This window comes from Phodopus roborovskii, unplaced genomic scaffold, assembly GCF_943737965.1.
Source record: "Phodopus roborovskii unplaced genomic scaffold, PHOROB, whole genome shotgun sequence".
In the NCBI taxonomy this organism is placed as follows: domain Eukaryota; kingdom Metazoa; phylum Chordata; class Mammalia; order Rodentia; family Cricetidae; genus Phodopus; species Phodopus roborovskii.
In genome coordinates, this window is record NW_026126469.1 from 25,034,120 (window position 1) to 25,049,851 (window position 15,732).

At 37.0% G+C, this 15,732-nt stretch overlaps 1 protein-coding gene across 3 annotated transcripts in view; it reads left to right on the forward strand.

Annotated features, from left to right (window-relative positions):
• Window positions 1-15,732, forward strand: part of Lsamp (limbic system associated membrane protein) — a 2,056,906-nt gene that overhangs the window by 730,406 nt on the left and 1,310,768 nt on the right. The gene's annotated exons all lie outside the window — the stretch shown is intronic.

The window sequence follows — 15,732 nt, forward strand, 5'->3', positions numbered from 1 at the left end:
AAATTCATTATAATGAAGAAGTGATCAGCCACAGCAGCTTCCCCAACCTATCTCTAGATTAATCAGAAAATTACAGGTATCAGCCTTCTGCCTAATTATAGCCTGGGCACAGCTACTTAGTAAAGAACAATTTTATAAAAGAAAAAAAAATAATGTTATGCTACCTTTTGATGAGTGCTTCTGTAGTGTATACTCTGCAGTCGATTCCTTGACTTGCACTCCAGATGCAAAATTTATGGGTTGTATTTTGCAGGATGCTGTGTGTACTATCCCATGCTTCTCTTCACTCCAGCATTCAGAGGAAGGTGCGATTTTATTTTGTTTTGAATGCAAATGACCAGGCATCCAAACCACCACGGACTAAGTGAACTAAGATCCCTATGCTAAAATACTGAGCAAGTCCATCTATTAAAACATTTATCTTTTAAAAACTCTCTTTCTAAGAATTACAGAAACCTGTAAGTTTCAATTCGGTACTAGAGATACAGCTCTGTGTGATAGCACTTCCCTTGCATGCTCCAGCCTGTAGGTTTAAGCCCAGCAAAGAATAAAAACGTTTTAAGATGTAATTTTCACTTCCAATCAGAGATGTTTGATTCAATTCTTCTGATGTAAATGGAATTCTCATTACAAAATAGGAGGTTAGAGAATTTCCTTGTATGACTATCATTTATGACTGGAGAGAATATCAAATGATAAAACACATTTGTAATACTGTGGATTATGTTTTAACCAAGAAGAAACATTAAATAGGAAAGAAAACATCTAGAAATTTTTTTCAACTTCCCAGAGATTGAGAACATGTACTCAGAGAGCTCATAAGAATAGTATTACCACTGACAAGTCACTGACATTCCTACAGAAACCCACAACTTGTGTCCAGCTTAAAAAAAATTACATGGATACCTCCTCTGTAGTTCTATCTTTAGTAAACACAAGATAGCCAGATGATGGCCCTCAAACCAGACCTCCTTATTCAAACTCCACAGCAGCTGGATGATAAGGCAGACCTATGGTGTCTTACATGATCAGATAACACAGAGAGCAACAGAAGTCAGCAGTCTAACAAATATACAGCAGGTTGTTGTGGTTGCTTTGGTTTTTGTTGTTTTGCTTTGTCTTTTGTTTTTGACAAGCTTCTGAGCACCACATACTTCACATCCTTCAAAGGCCTAACATCTCATTAGAATTCTCTCCTAATGTGTCTCTTTATGAAGGGCAGATTCATTATCAATCAATATTGATCATTTGTTGACAAGATCATTGATGCCAAATAGTCTTGCATTCAAGAGAAATACAAAATCACATGAGAAAATATGTGACAGCAGAAACATTGAAATAGAAAATAAACTTACTTTTATTACATTTTCTTCCCCCTAAATCTTGATATCAATTGAATCTTCGCATTTGCAAATATTTTAAAGCAAATGGCTCATATTATTCATGTGTATGATGAATAATAAGAAAATCATTCTATTGGGAGTTAAGTTTCACTAACAAGACTGTAGGGTTTGTGCATAAAGGTAAGACACCAAATGGTTGGGGGAAAAAACTCTGAACCTGGGTAGCAGAAAAATTGGATTTGATCATCTTTTGCAAAGCCCTGAAATTCTGCTGAGCAGCTCTGAGGCTGACCACAGGACACTGGAAGAGCATGACCGATGCACTGATCTGCTTCTCCACAGGCTTCTATCCACGCAAGGAGCCTGAATATCCTATCCTAAGGGGTAATATTTTACTTGACAAAAGGGTCACTGCTTGTTAGGAGGCTTAAGAACTGTGGTGGTTTTCAGAATATCCTAAGAAATCAAATCCCAGGCAGCTGTCAGAAATGTCAGCATCCTAAACTAACAAGCATGTCCCTGCCTGGTGTGTATAAATAATCATCCTGCGTGCTCAGGGCCTGAGGCAAGTTTTATTTTTGGAGCCCTTTGCTTGTCCTGTCTTTCTACCTATATTATCTTGATGCAGAATTGTTCACAAATATGCTCTCAATTATTGCATGAGTCCCCCATGTTGTTAGTTTTTTTCTGGAAATTACTGTAAGCTTGCTCTAGAACTAAAAAAAAATATTTAAGTAATTAAATATTTCCTAAACCTACACAGTCAGGTTTCTTTTTGCTTTTCATGTAATGAACATGCATTTAGGGAAGGAAGTTTACTCCAGCTTCCATTTACTTGACGCTTCCTACTAATCACATGGTAGGTTTCTTGTTATGTATTTCAGGACAATCACAATTAGAACTGTGTGCATTGTCTTCTAAGCTATTCATTACACCTCTGTCTTTCCTCACTTCTGCATTTTTTCTCTGTTGTATTGGTCAATGGATGTGTCAGTCTAGGTTCTTATCCTCTAGGAATTAGTTCTAACTACACAAATCTCATGGTATTAGTCCATCTTCATTAGTTCTTTTTGCATTACTAAAATAAAATACCTGGAAAGTCCAATAAAAGGAATGGATTATTGTGGCTTATAGTTTGAAAGTATAATAATATATCACTGAAGAGGATTTATGATGGTGGACAGTGGGACAGCTGGTCATGTGGCATCCCAATCAGGGAACAGAAAAGGCAATGGATGCCATTCCTTTTTTTGTATTCTCCTTTTCATTCAGTCCAGCACTTCAGCACATGGGATGCCACTTCCCTCATTTAGGGTATGCCTACCCTTTTTAGATAAATTTTCTTAAAACCACTTTCAGTGATAATCCCACAAGTGTGCTTTATAGTGATTCTAACTTCTGCATAGTTGAAAATATAGATTAGCCATTATACCATCCAAAATGTTCTTCTCTTTGTGGGTGATGGTCCATTCTATCCATCCCTTCATCTCTCTTCTAGTGATTACAGCAATTAATCCATGTCCTTATCTGGCAGTTCCCAACAATTTGCCAGAAGGACCAAAACATCTAAGAGAGAATAGTGAAGAAAAGGGGAGCAGGGAATGGCTCTGCCCTTAAACAGATTCAAGTGGAGTAAGGAAGACTTTTAAGTAAATAGACCTAGTCAACATCACAAATTATGGAAGCATAAAGTCCAGCTGCTACAAGGTGAGCAGAGGCTTGTTCATACTCTTTCTTAATCCTAGAACTTGGGAAGACTTCACCAAGGGAAGAAAGAATTCTCAGGTAAAAGATAGGGAGGTTCAGAGAGAAGTAGTATTGCAAAGCATCCTTTCCTTGTCATTTCCCTTCTCACCCATCCCTGCTCTGCTAAACCCTTATTATTCAAAATGTTTGTTCAGCTGGATGTGGCTCTACTTCTAGATCAGTCTACCACTTTAGAGGTTGAGAAAGGAGGATCAGAGTTCAAGGCCATTCTTTGGTGAATTGTGAGTTGGAGAGAAGCTAAGGCTAAAAAGCCCTCTGGTTTTTCAAAGAAATGTGTTCCAGAACAATCAAAACATCCCATGAGATATTTATATTTTTGAAGCATTCCTTATTCTAGACCAATTAAATACCAATTTTCATTTCAACAAAGCTGCCAAGTAGATTTACTTGTCACAGTAGAATTTGAGAGGTCTACTCTAAAATTCCCACTATAAACTTCTAAACCCTGAACTCAATCTCTGTATGAGAGAGACTGTGAGTTTATTAGTAAGATTAAGTGTGAATACATGTGTAAACATTACTATAGTATAACTTTCAACGTTATAGCTTGAAATATCATAATTGATGCCACGAGATTACATCTCCATAGAAGTCCTAAGAAACCTCAATAAATGAGTAGCTCCAAAAAATATATCACCTTCATTTAGCACATTGTGTTCTTTTGACTTGCAGTATTTCAGCTTCCTAATTGTAAATAAACCTGTACTGGGAGAGCATAGCACAATCAAAACTTGAGCCTATAAATAATTACTTCCCATATTATGATCTGGAAGGAAGGGCAGAACTTTGGGGAGTTAGTTTTTTCTTTTATTACATAGGCCCTAGAGACTCAACTAGGCAACAGCCCTACCTCATCAATATATGTGTATATATATATATATACATATATATATATGTATATATATATATATATATATATATATTATTTACACAAATATACTATCTCTAAATTTTCATTGAAAACTGTTTATCTTAGTCATATTTCCATTGCCTCCTGTGATAAGACACAATTGCCAAGGCAACTTACGGAAAAAATTTACTTTCTTTGGAACTTACACTCAGAGGGTTAGAGTTGATGACCACTATGGAGTGGGGCAAGGCAGTTCAAGCAGGCATGTTGCTGGAGCAGTAGCTAAGGGCTCACATCTTATAACTCAACCATGAGCCAGAGGGAACTAACTGGGAATTCTGTGGGCTTTTGAAACTTCAAAGACCACTGCCAATGACACACCTTCACCAACAAGGCCTTAGTCTCTAACTGTACCCACACAGTCCAGTGCCACCAACAACTGGAAAACAAGCATTCAAACAAATGAGTCTATGGGGGCCATTCTCATTCAAACTACTGTACTATTTCTTCTTTAGCATCTATAAAACACTATTTTCATATGCTTTTCTTAGTGACAGTTTATAAATGTAATAAAAATAGCATATGAACAAGTGATTATCAGTAATTTGTATTACAAGAAAAGAACTTTGAAGGTAGAGTATTAGCTGCACAGAGATTCATTTCAGTATCCCATTATTATAACTTCATCCCTTTGGCATGTCCCGACAGAATCTGCAGTAACACTGATAATATCTAAATCACCCAGTTCTCAATTTCTCTTCTTCCACCATGAAATCATTCAAGAATGTTAAGAGTTTGCAAGTCACCAGGTTTGTAGTGAGGAGAGCCCGAGGCAAAAGTAATGGGACCCATGCTCCATGTTCTGCTATATTATTATTATAATTGATACTTCATACATAGGCCTTCTAACTGGGCTTAAATACCCTTATCTATACATTGAAAGCAGTAGACCAAACAATCTCTGACTATTTTAAGATTCCAGCAGCATTCCATTTATTTGAAGATTGTTAATCCATATGTGCCCCATTATGATGCAAACATCAGGGAAAGCATAATGTCAAATTAACCAGCACAGCACCATTTCCCAGGCATCTTGAGTTGGTGTCTGTACACCCCGCCAGCAAGCTGCTTCTCTCAATCATGCTCTTCTAAGTGACAATTTTTTTTCCAAATCTAACCAGCACTTGCATGACTTGTTTCTGTTGATTTTTCCCTCTAAGCTAACTAAAAGATTATACCTTTCCTGAAGATTATGCCAGATGCTTTCACCCTGTCTTAGAAATCATGATGAAAATGTCTCTTGGAGTCAAAGTCATTGACTTCATCAGCAACGTTTCCAAAATAGCATCTACATACAAACACTTGCTCATGAGTTTCCCACGTGTCTGCAGTCCTGAGAGTGAAGTAAATGCAAAACCTGGTTAGCTGCCTTGTGCAGCCCAGCCCTCCTTATCTTTGAAGGCTTGTTCTGCTGTGTGTGCTCTTTAGAGACAGCATAGGAACACCCACATGAAAGCAAAGTCTCGTCTTCCCTCTTCCCTTATGTCGTTGCAACAGCTGACACGCCTGCATTACTACTTTTGTGATATAATGAAAACCAAATCTGCTTCAGATTATAAGTGGAATAATTTAACAAACTCCTAAACCAGGAGAAATCCACATCGACTGCTTTCTCTGTGCTACCTGAAGGCAACTATGGATATTCCCCTTCAATTGTAGCAATCTTTCTCCAGTTTTCTAACAGTAGCCATGCCCACGGAGCATTTGGCCTGTGTGGAAATTGATGCTTCACAGAAGCCATCTTGTTTTATCACCATAATTAGCAAGAAAATGTTAATAGTCTCACGCTGTAAACAAGGAAACTGGGGCTAGACAGCATGTACATGTGCCAGGCCTTCCTAGGGGGAAACTGCCAGAGCAGGGATTTTGATTTGTGTCATTCTGAATTCCAGCACCTTTTTATTCAGCCATAGTATGTATTGTTGTTTCTTTGCTAATTCACTTTACATACTAGGATGGAAATCTGGTATCAATCCAGCTGTTCACCTAGTCAAAAAGAGGTTGTCTAAAAGAGAATCACAACTTTGGGTTGAATCTTATGTCTTTCACTTTCTTTGTCATTCTCAAACTCTCTGGCTGTTTGTTGGAGTGTTAATTGCCTCTTACCATTTCATCATCCTCTATAATGTAAGTTCCCTAATTTTCATAGGTGAAGAGTCTTGGGAATTCTGACATGGGAGGCCAAGTGTGGATTCAGGGGTTTGCCTTTTGCCATAATGTCCTGTTACAACCTGAGAGAAATACTACAAAAGTCAGGCAAATTTCTTTTCATCTTCTTTATTCTATGAAGTGTGGAATTCCAGTAGAGGGAACATTTCTCATTTCCCACCTTACATTGGCCCTCCTCGAAATCATTTGATGTAAATGCGCTTTGCAGGTGAAATCCGCTACTATTCTAGCCTATCTCTCCTCTTGGAATCTTGAGGTAATTTTGTTCACTCTAGACTGTGCTATGTTCTTACATTGGAGTGTTCCTGAGGTCATAAACATGTTTCTATTTGTACTTCCAGAAGATTTTATTATATTTTCCTGCCAAATTAAACAGATATTTTTTTTCTCTGTTCTAAAGAGCTCTTTGATTAATTAGAGTAACTTCTAATTCTAGCCTGACCACTAGTTAACTGGGACTTGAGCAAATTACCTATTCACCAATAGTCAGGCCTTTTCATTATCTGTAATGGAAGTTGGTGAAATATTCACATTTATGTCCTACAATAAATGTAAAATTTACAGTGTCAATTGTCCAATGTAGAATGTTTATTTCATAGTATAAGTGAAATGTTCCCTCCAAATTTATACAATACTTGCATGAGGCTCCTCTCAAATGAGCGATATTATTAAAGTTTAGTCTACTCTCTAGTATTGTTATTCTCAAATTCTACTTATCTTGTATTTGCCATCTTCTTTGGCTATTTCTTTTTGATATGGTTGACCATTCTTGAAATAAATTCAGTGGCCACACATTAAAGTTATCTCTACCTACATCTTAGCTATGTTTGGATTCTGTTTTGTAGATCCCAAGTAACTGGGATCCTTATAACAATGGCCCCAATGTAACCTACATGGTAGATTTTTCTGGTAGTCTTTTCTTCCTCCCATGTATACTACTTGTAACTAATGGCTTCTGTTTGTGATGTGGTTGGTTAAATGACAAAGGGGCAGTCTATAGCCAAGAGACTGTTTATGTCTGTGTAAAATACTAGCCTATCTGCCCAGAGACTGAGTTCACTACTTTGACCTCATTAGCATTACTCTCTGCACGGCTGAGTATTTTGCTTTCATTATTTTAATAATGTGGCACTGATTCTAAAGTTACAGCAAGAGCTGTGCTGAATCTAGAAATTTCATTATTCCCATTAGCCATGCAAATCAGAAAAAACATGTGTATTAGAGAGGATGAATTAAAGTATTCGAGTGGAAATTGGGTCTGGTAAATACATTTAAGTGTGACTACCTGTGTAATGAATATGTAATGGTCTAGAGAGAGGGTTTGGTCATTAAAGGCTGGGATCACTACCCCAAAATAATGTGAATATGTAACAAAGGGATGTTCTTGTGTGCTATGAGGAGAAGATAAAAAGGAAACGAGAGGTGGAGGAAGGGGAAAACATTTTCATTAGGAAAAAGAAAAAGTGTGTGAAAACAAATATTACAACTGTAATAAAGGGGTTGAATGACCTCTATAATTCTTGTGTCTCTTTGATAATTGATATTTTCATATCTTTTCAATATCTCAGAGACAACCTTCAAAAATAGTGCTTTATCTATTTACCATGTTTAGTGTTAAGAGTGTTAAGTTCATTTTGGTCCTCATAAAGAAATTCAGAGTATTTTGTGTGTGTGTGTGTCTACCTGTATATATGTAAGTGTGTGTGTGTGTGTGTGTGTGTACACATGCAAAGATCAAGGAACCAGTGACATAAGACTACAGAAATTGCCCAAGGTCCCTATCCACATTATGCTGGCATTATAAAAGCAATTGCTGAATCTGAATATTCTAAAATGCAATAAATGAAAAAATTCACTGCAATCATATATTTATAAAATATGTGACACAAATTAAAAATAGCAGTGTTTAGCAAGTGGTGGGAATAAGAGGACAACTTATAATAAATATAATGTGATTAAAGTAGGAAAAAAATTCCCAGGCTTGATGGGAGATGTCATTCTGTAAATATGTTTCTCATAGTGGTTAATGAATAAAGCCTGTTGGCCAATAGGAAAGCAAGATAGGCAGGGCTAGGAGACAAGGAGGATTAGAGGAAGTAGTAAGGAAGCATCAACATGGAGAGTCTGGAGAGAGCGGGATGCCAGCCTGCTCTCCGGTAAGATGAGGCCAAGTGGAAATACTTAAATTAACAGTATGGGTTAATACTTACGACAGAGGCTAGCCAATAAGAAACTAGTACCTGGCCAACATCATTATATCAAACACTGAGTCTCGGTGTGTTAATTGGGGCTGGCGTGGCGGCAGGACAAGACCAGACTTGTGGGAAAAACTACTCCTTAGACAGGCTATCATAATTGAAAGCAACTTCCTTGCTCTGAGGCTCTTTATGTGACTGATTCCATAGCAATGCAGAGAAGGCATCTCTGCCATTGGGAACTTCAAAAGAACTCAAGGCACTGGATACAATGAAATGAACTATAAAGCTGCAAACACCTATATCCTCCCAGTCCATAAAGCAAGGCTCTACCACTCTTCCTACTATCTCTAGCTTGCTGAGAACCTGGTGACCTGTATTGGCCAAGGCTGCGCTGGGTAGTCATATTAGCATAATTTACAGAAGGCAGTAACCAAGGAACCTATTTCTCTGTCTGCCACATCTCCAAAGATTGTGTGTTCTCGTCCCAGCTCACTTATTCTTAGAGTTTCTTTTGCTGTTGTGACTTCCATCCCTTATAGATGAACTGCAGGTTTAGGACTATTGAGGAACCTTGATCTCTTAGTGACTTAGACACCTCTCTGAGGTAAACTTCACTCCCCCTACAATCTTTTTGCCTAGCAACAAAGCCACTCTTAAAGACCAACCATAGACCTACCTTGGACTCATGATCATTTTGACATTACTGTCTGACTCCCGTGGAACTTGTCTGACTTTCTTCTCAAGATCTCTGATCTCTTGATCAATATCCCACTCTCTTAAATCACATGCAAGCTTGCTTGTCATCATTTTGCTCTCTCCCTGATGTATCTTTGCTCTCAGGAACTTCAGATTTTGCTGCTTGTTTTCCACATCATCCAACATTCTTTTCTCTAATGTCTTCTACTTTCTCCTTTGCTGTAATTACTAAGAATTAAAAAGGTGATAAGATTTGTTGTTTGTTTTGGTATTGTTTGCTAAAATCTCATGTAACTTTTTTTTAATCTGTACAACTTCTTTTCATGCCATTGCAACCCACTGAACACACTTCTTTAATTTAGTAAATAATTAATAGAGACATAATGCTCAGACACTGTTTAGGAACTAGATTAAATGACAAAGGCTATAGAGTCTTCATAATTCTGACCATATTTTCTTTCCCATAGGATTCAAACTCAAAGGAATAAAAGGAGAGGGAAAATTATAACAAAGAAGCCTTGAGTTATGCCTGAAGATCTACCTCCATAATATACTCAAAGATTTTCAGTTACAGAAATCAATGTGTCCCTTTCTTTATTAAGTGACTTTGTGCTTAGATTCTTTCATTTGCAACTGAAAGGCGCCTGAACAGAATAATAAAGTTATTTGCATATATATATATATATTTGCATATATATATATATATATATATATATATATATATATATATATAAAATTTGCTCCCAAGCAATCATGTGCCACTTGGGAGAAAAACTATGTTATGCATTTTCAAAATGCTTTGCACATTGTAACTGTCCAATAAATATTTATTGAATGAATAAATATATTTATAAAAGAACTTAAATTTGGATTGATGCTGCCTTCAGATTTCTTTAGAGTTATAAGTGTAATGAGTAGCATCACATAGCAAAAGAGGACAAAATAGTCTACACCTTTGGATGGGACTTCCAAGCCCTCATCCCTCACTTCCACTTTCCTTTATTTGAGATAAGAATGGAGACACATAGTTGGCTGTGTTTTTACTAGAAGCTAGACTCCCAGGTTCCAAATAGATCAAACAAAATGATAAAATAAGAGTGACACTTTGTGTTTTCATTCATTTTTGGTTTGATACAATTCCTTGATTGTCTTTTGTAGAAATGGCACCCCCATGTAGGAGTGACCCTCCATTAAAACACATACTCTAGAAAATTGTAGCAAAACTGAAGCTGTAATATTTCTGTCTCTCAGTCTGTCTATCTATGTCTCTGTCTCTCCACACCCCCCCCTCTCTCACACACACCAAAAATAAAGGATTAAGCATGAACTCGGCAAATGTTCAAGACATATATTTACAAAGAAAGATCACCTGGGCTCATGGAGCAACTGTTGTCTGTTTGTGTACCCATAAATAAGAACACAAAGAGACAAAACATTTCATTTATAAAATAGGTCCCTTGTGAATACCTGGACTCAGGAAAGTCAAAACTACCAAGATCTCTTCACTGAAGCACACAGAATGTGGGTGGAGGCAATCAGAATGATGTGTTTAAACATCAAGCAGGAAGGAAACTCTACACAATCAAAACAGCTTCCTTATTAATTGCCAATTTTAGAGGCACTCTAGCTTCCATTCTTCTGTCTTATTACTTGTTGAAAGTACAAGAGGATTTGAGATGAGGAGCACAGAAATCACCTATTTCTTTTTCTTTGGTGTACATGTGTATTTTAATTATCCCTCTCGAGATACCTCTTTGCACCATTGTGACTAGTCTGTTGCTTGTGGTCATGTTTTTGACAGCATAGCTTTCATTATCAGTGCTTGCCCCATTTTGTTTTGTGTTTGGCATTTTGAGGAGAAAAGGGCAATTAGATTAACTACCAAACTTCCCAAAATGACCAGAGTCGAAGAGGCTCACCTGCTTATCATTAGAAGGCACATAAAGGAAGGAAGTTTTCTCCCTGAGTCTAAGAACTCACACTACCAGGGGAAGAAGTTGAAGTGGAATTCTGGACTTCCATTTCAATGCCATGCACTAATTTGTTATTCATAGATTACTTTTTGGAAAATATAACCAGGTTACTGCCTAGATAATGTCAACAATAATGATAACCAGTCAGTCGAACCTCGTCCGATTGCTCACTAAGAAGCAATCAACTTCCTACATCTCATAGAATAGCAACACTATCTCTAACAGCAAGTGCTAAATATTCAACATTTCCCTCACCTGCCTGTGGAGACAAAGATATTTTGAATATGTTGATGCATAGAAACTCGTCCAAACCTCACTGTGTTAAGCATGCAAAATTATCCTTAATTCAAAACATGAAGTGTTCTTAGAAAAACAGTGTTTCGGTTCTAACAGGTTTTCCTGGTAATGTGGTAGAGGCAGAAAAGAGAACTCTGTGAAATAATGAGTGCTATTAAATGAATATATGCAAAATATCAATCAAACTTGGTCTGCCTCACACGTAATTGTACAAGTGCATGTGTTATCAAGGCGCCTAGGCTTTACAAGGCTCCAAACTGCAAAGATGAAAGCAAGATAGTAAACTCATACAGCAATGAAAAAAGAATCAGAATGCAGAGAGGCTGTCTAATATTTGAATAATTACAGAATAGAAAAGTATGTTTGGTTTTGATTATGTTCTGATTAGAAGAGAAAAAAAAAAAAGGTCAAATAGTACAGAACAGAGTAGCCAGAGAAAGGCATCTCAGCAACCATTCCTGGTTAAACGTGGTTGCTTTTCCTTCTACTCTTTTTCTCAGAGTATACATTTAGGTTCAGAGGTTTGTCACATACTTTAAATATTAACTACGTATTGATTCTGTAAGAATGGCATTCAAATGATTCCCACCTGTTGGCTACTCTATTGCTTTTCAGTACTGTTCAACTACCACCTGAATTTGGTATTCCTGTTCTTACTTCCTTGCACTATCTTCATCATAAACTGAATTCAAGAAAATGATGCAGGACTAAGAATAGAGCCTCACTAAGAGGGCCACTCTCTCAGATCTCTGCCCAATGTGCTTTGGTGAAAATTAGACTCTGACAAGACCTAGGTAAGGGCAACCATGTTCTTTGTCTTCGAACTAGCCTAAGAACAGGTGGAGTGTATATTAACTATCTCTAGAATTCATGACATGTGGAGTTGCCTCCCATCAAGCTGAAGATGAAAGCCTCTCCTTCCTCTTTGCATCATGGTCTTGTTTAGATACTTTAGTCTCAGGACCTCTATGATACTATCAATGCCATACCAAAGTACCTGAGACTGGGTTGCATAAATGACATAAATTTATTTTCTCATCTATATAGAGTTTAAAGTGCTTACTTATTCAGTTTCTGGTTAAAAAAAAATCTTTCTGGCTTCTAGAATTCTGCCTTCTTGATATGTCTTTGTGTGATATTGTAGATAAGAACTTGAATTGCTTTTCAAAGTTCCTGTATTAAATGATTTGTAAAGAGAGAGATGCTGTTGAGAGATGATGAAACTGATAACAGTTGGGGTATACTGTAGGTATTTTTCTTATTTATTATGCCCCAGCAGAGAATTGTAGGACCTTAGCTTTTTTTTTTTTCTTTCTGTTGCTTTCCATAACCATGAAGTCAGTGGTTTTGTTCTGCTATATACGCCTTCCTTGATGAATTGCCTTGGCAGAGGCCCAAATAACTAGACCACATAGTAACCATGGACTGGAACTTTTGAAGACATGAACCAAAGCTTTCTTTGTCTGTTTTAATTTGGTTAAAATGAGCATTTGTTGTAGTTATCAAACCTATTGACACACCTGGCTTTTCCCAGGTACTTTGAGGAGTGGGCAGACAGATATGAAGTCAGATAGACTCAGCTAATGGTGTATGTCATCTTATAGTAGCACATACCATATTGGTTGGGCGCCCTATTTCTTTAGTCTCACATAGTTTGACTTGCTTGCCAAGAAACACTCTCTGCAAAAGCAACACAAATCTACTGGATGTTAGGGACCCAATATGTGGACCTCAGAACATGGACACAAATATGTAGCTTATGACAACATTCCTATTATAAAACTTACTTTCCTCTTCATTTTAAGGAATTAAATTAAATGTATGGAATGGAAAAGCACTGGACAAGAGAGCAGGAACAGAAGACAGAGGATATGAATATAAAAAGTCCATGTTGGTAAAAATTGTATTCTCTCTGACTCAAAAGATAAGAGGCAATGAATTGAAGACATTTTATATGTCCACAATATATGAGTTTAGTGATGGCAAAGACAGAATTGAGGGTTTAGAATTTAATTTACAGGAATCTAAGCCTACTATTGTAATGACCTCTAGTTGTTGATTCAAAAAGATGGTGAGAATATTTGGTGTTTAGGAGTTAACAACTATTAGGAATAACAAAATATCATATACCCCCCATTAATAAGATGTGGTCTCACTGTGTTACCTAGAATTGGATTCAACTTGTGAACCCAAATCATCCTCCTACCTCATCTTTCAAAATTGATGGAGGCAATGGATGTGCACACCACACTCAACTAAGATAGCATTCTTGAAGTGCTTGCAGCAGGCATTTTGTCTTGATGAAATAGATGTTATCTGCTAGAGAGCTAGTGGAAAGACTAATTAAAGATAAAAAGATACATTAACAAAAGATAACTTGTAGTAATTAAGACTGTTCATTTTAAGAAGTCAGTTTGATTTTTACATTACATGATTTAAACTGCTCTGTGCAAGGTGACAGAAATAATTTGAGGATAGGATATAGAAATATTAAAAGGACAGGGGCTATTTTACCTCTCATCTCACAATCTGTCTCATGGTAGCCTATTTTTTGCTTATATATACATCATATACATCTCTTTCTGAGTAAACTGTTGAAAATGCCAATAAGTACAGATCACTCGTGGAGCACTGGTTTGAAGAATTCTTTTAAAAACAAACAAAGCAATATTGGGGTGGGGGTCAAGATAGTTTCTCTGTGGCTTTACAGGCTGTCCTGGAACTATCTCTTGTAAACCAGGTTGGTCTCAAACTCACAGAGATCTGTCTTCCTCTGTCTCCTGAGTGCTGGGATTAAAGGCATATGCCATCACCGACTGGCTCCAAAAACTGGCTCCAAAACCCTGTTGGAGCAAGAGAAAAAAAATCACTATTTCCTACAAAAATCAAGAGTGGTTTATTCATAAGTAAGGCAGGATCTCAGTAGAAACAAACAAGTTTGGAATTAGAATCCTTATTAATTACAACATGTAAGTTTTGATTTATAGAAACATTGTCTAACATTGAATTTATCTAAAGGAATGTGTCTGTATTGAATACTTGTGTTGATTTGAATGAGACTTGGGTACCAAAAAACTGTTCTTACCTTTTCAGTATTGCAATATTCTCTGAAAAACAAAAAGAAACCATGACAAACATGACAAAATCTATCTCTCCTCATTTCTGTCATTTATCACATTACTTCAGGCTTATGAAAATCCTTATGACTAAAGGTACATGATGAACTCCAACAATGATGTTTCCAGATCCAGGCTGCTCTTAAGGTGATGGCTTTGTCAGTAAAGTATAAATAGGAAGGTCAGGAAACATTTTTGGAACTCTCCTTAATAGGTAGTTCATAATGTCCTTTGTCCTTTTTACTTAGTTTCATTCCTCTGACTGCCTGACCAGAATGTGGGTTCTTTGGGTAAATGTCCTGTAGTAAAGCTTGGAGAAATGAGCCACAATAGAACAATGGGAATGAGTCTGCCTCCTGAAAGCTAGCACATCAAAGCTGTAGAAGACACACTGAGACTGCAAGATTCCATCTAACAGAAGCAGTTCCTACCTTGTTTATTGCTTTCTGAGCCAAATCGGAGGCCAATGCTAACTGACAATATCAATGTGCTGCCATCCAAAATCAAGGATATTCTTCACAGCCTACTGTAAGGAGTACGGTTTTCCCGCCTGCCTCTGCTGGTCTTGCCCTGCTGCTGCGCCAGCCCCAATTAATACACAGAGACCCTGTATTAGATATAATTCTGTTGGCCAGGTACTAGTTTCTTATCGGCTAGCTCTGTCTTAATTATTAACCCATTTCTATGTATTTCCACATGGTCTTACCAGGGAGAGGCGGCTGGCAGTTCTGCTTTCTCCAGACTCTCCATCTTGACCCCTCCTCCCTACTTCCTATTTCCTCCTTGTCTCCTAGTCCCTCCTATCTTCCTTTCCTATTGGCCAACAGTGCTTTATTCTTTAAACAGTATGAGAAACATATTTACAGAATCGCATCTCCCATCATCTTCTCTTTTCTGTCTAAATATAAAGAAGGGTTTTAACCTTAACATAGTAAAATATATCACACAACAGTTATCAAATAAGAATCACAGTTAACAATATATAGTTCATTAACATTTAGCAAGATATGAAGAAAATATTTTATCATTTATCTTATTTTTGTGTGTCTAAATTATCTTATCTTTAATCCTAACTAAGGAAAACTATAACCACAACTATCTGTCTTTAATTCCTTCAAAGACCACAGAAGGATAGTATATAAACTCTAGAAATGACAGAGACAACTCACTGTCTGGTTACCCGAAGTTTTTTTGTAATCTTCCATCTTTAGCCCATAGGCCATAGTGTGTCTGGCAGACTCTTTAGCAAAGCAGGAAACTTTA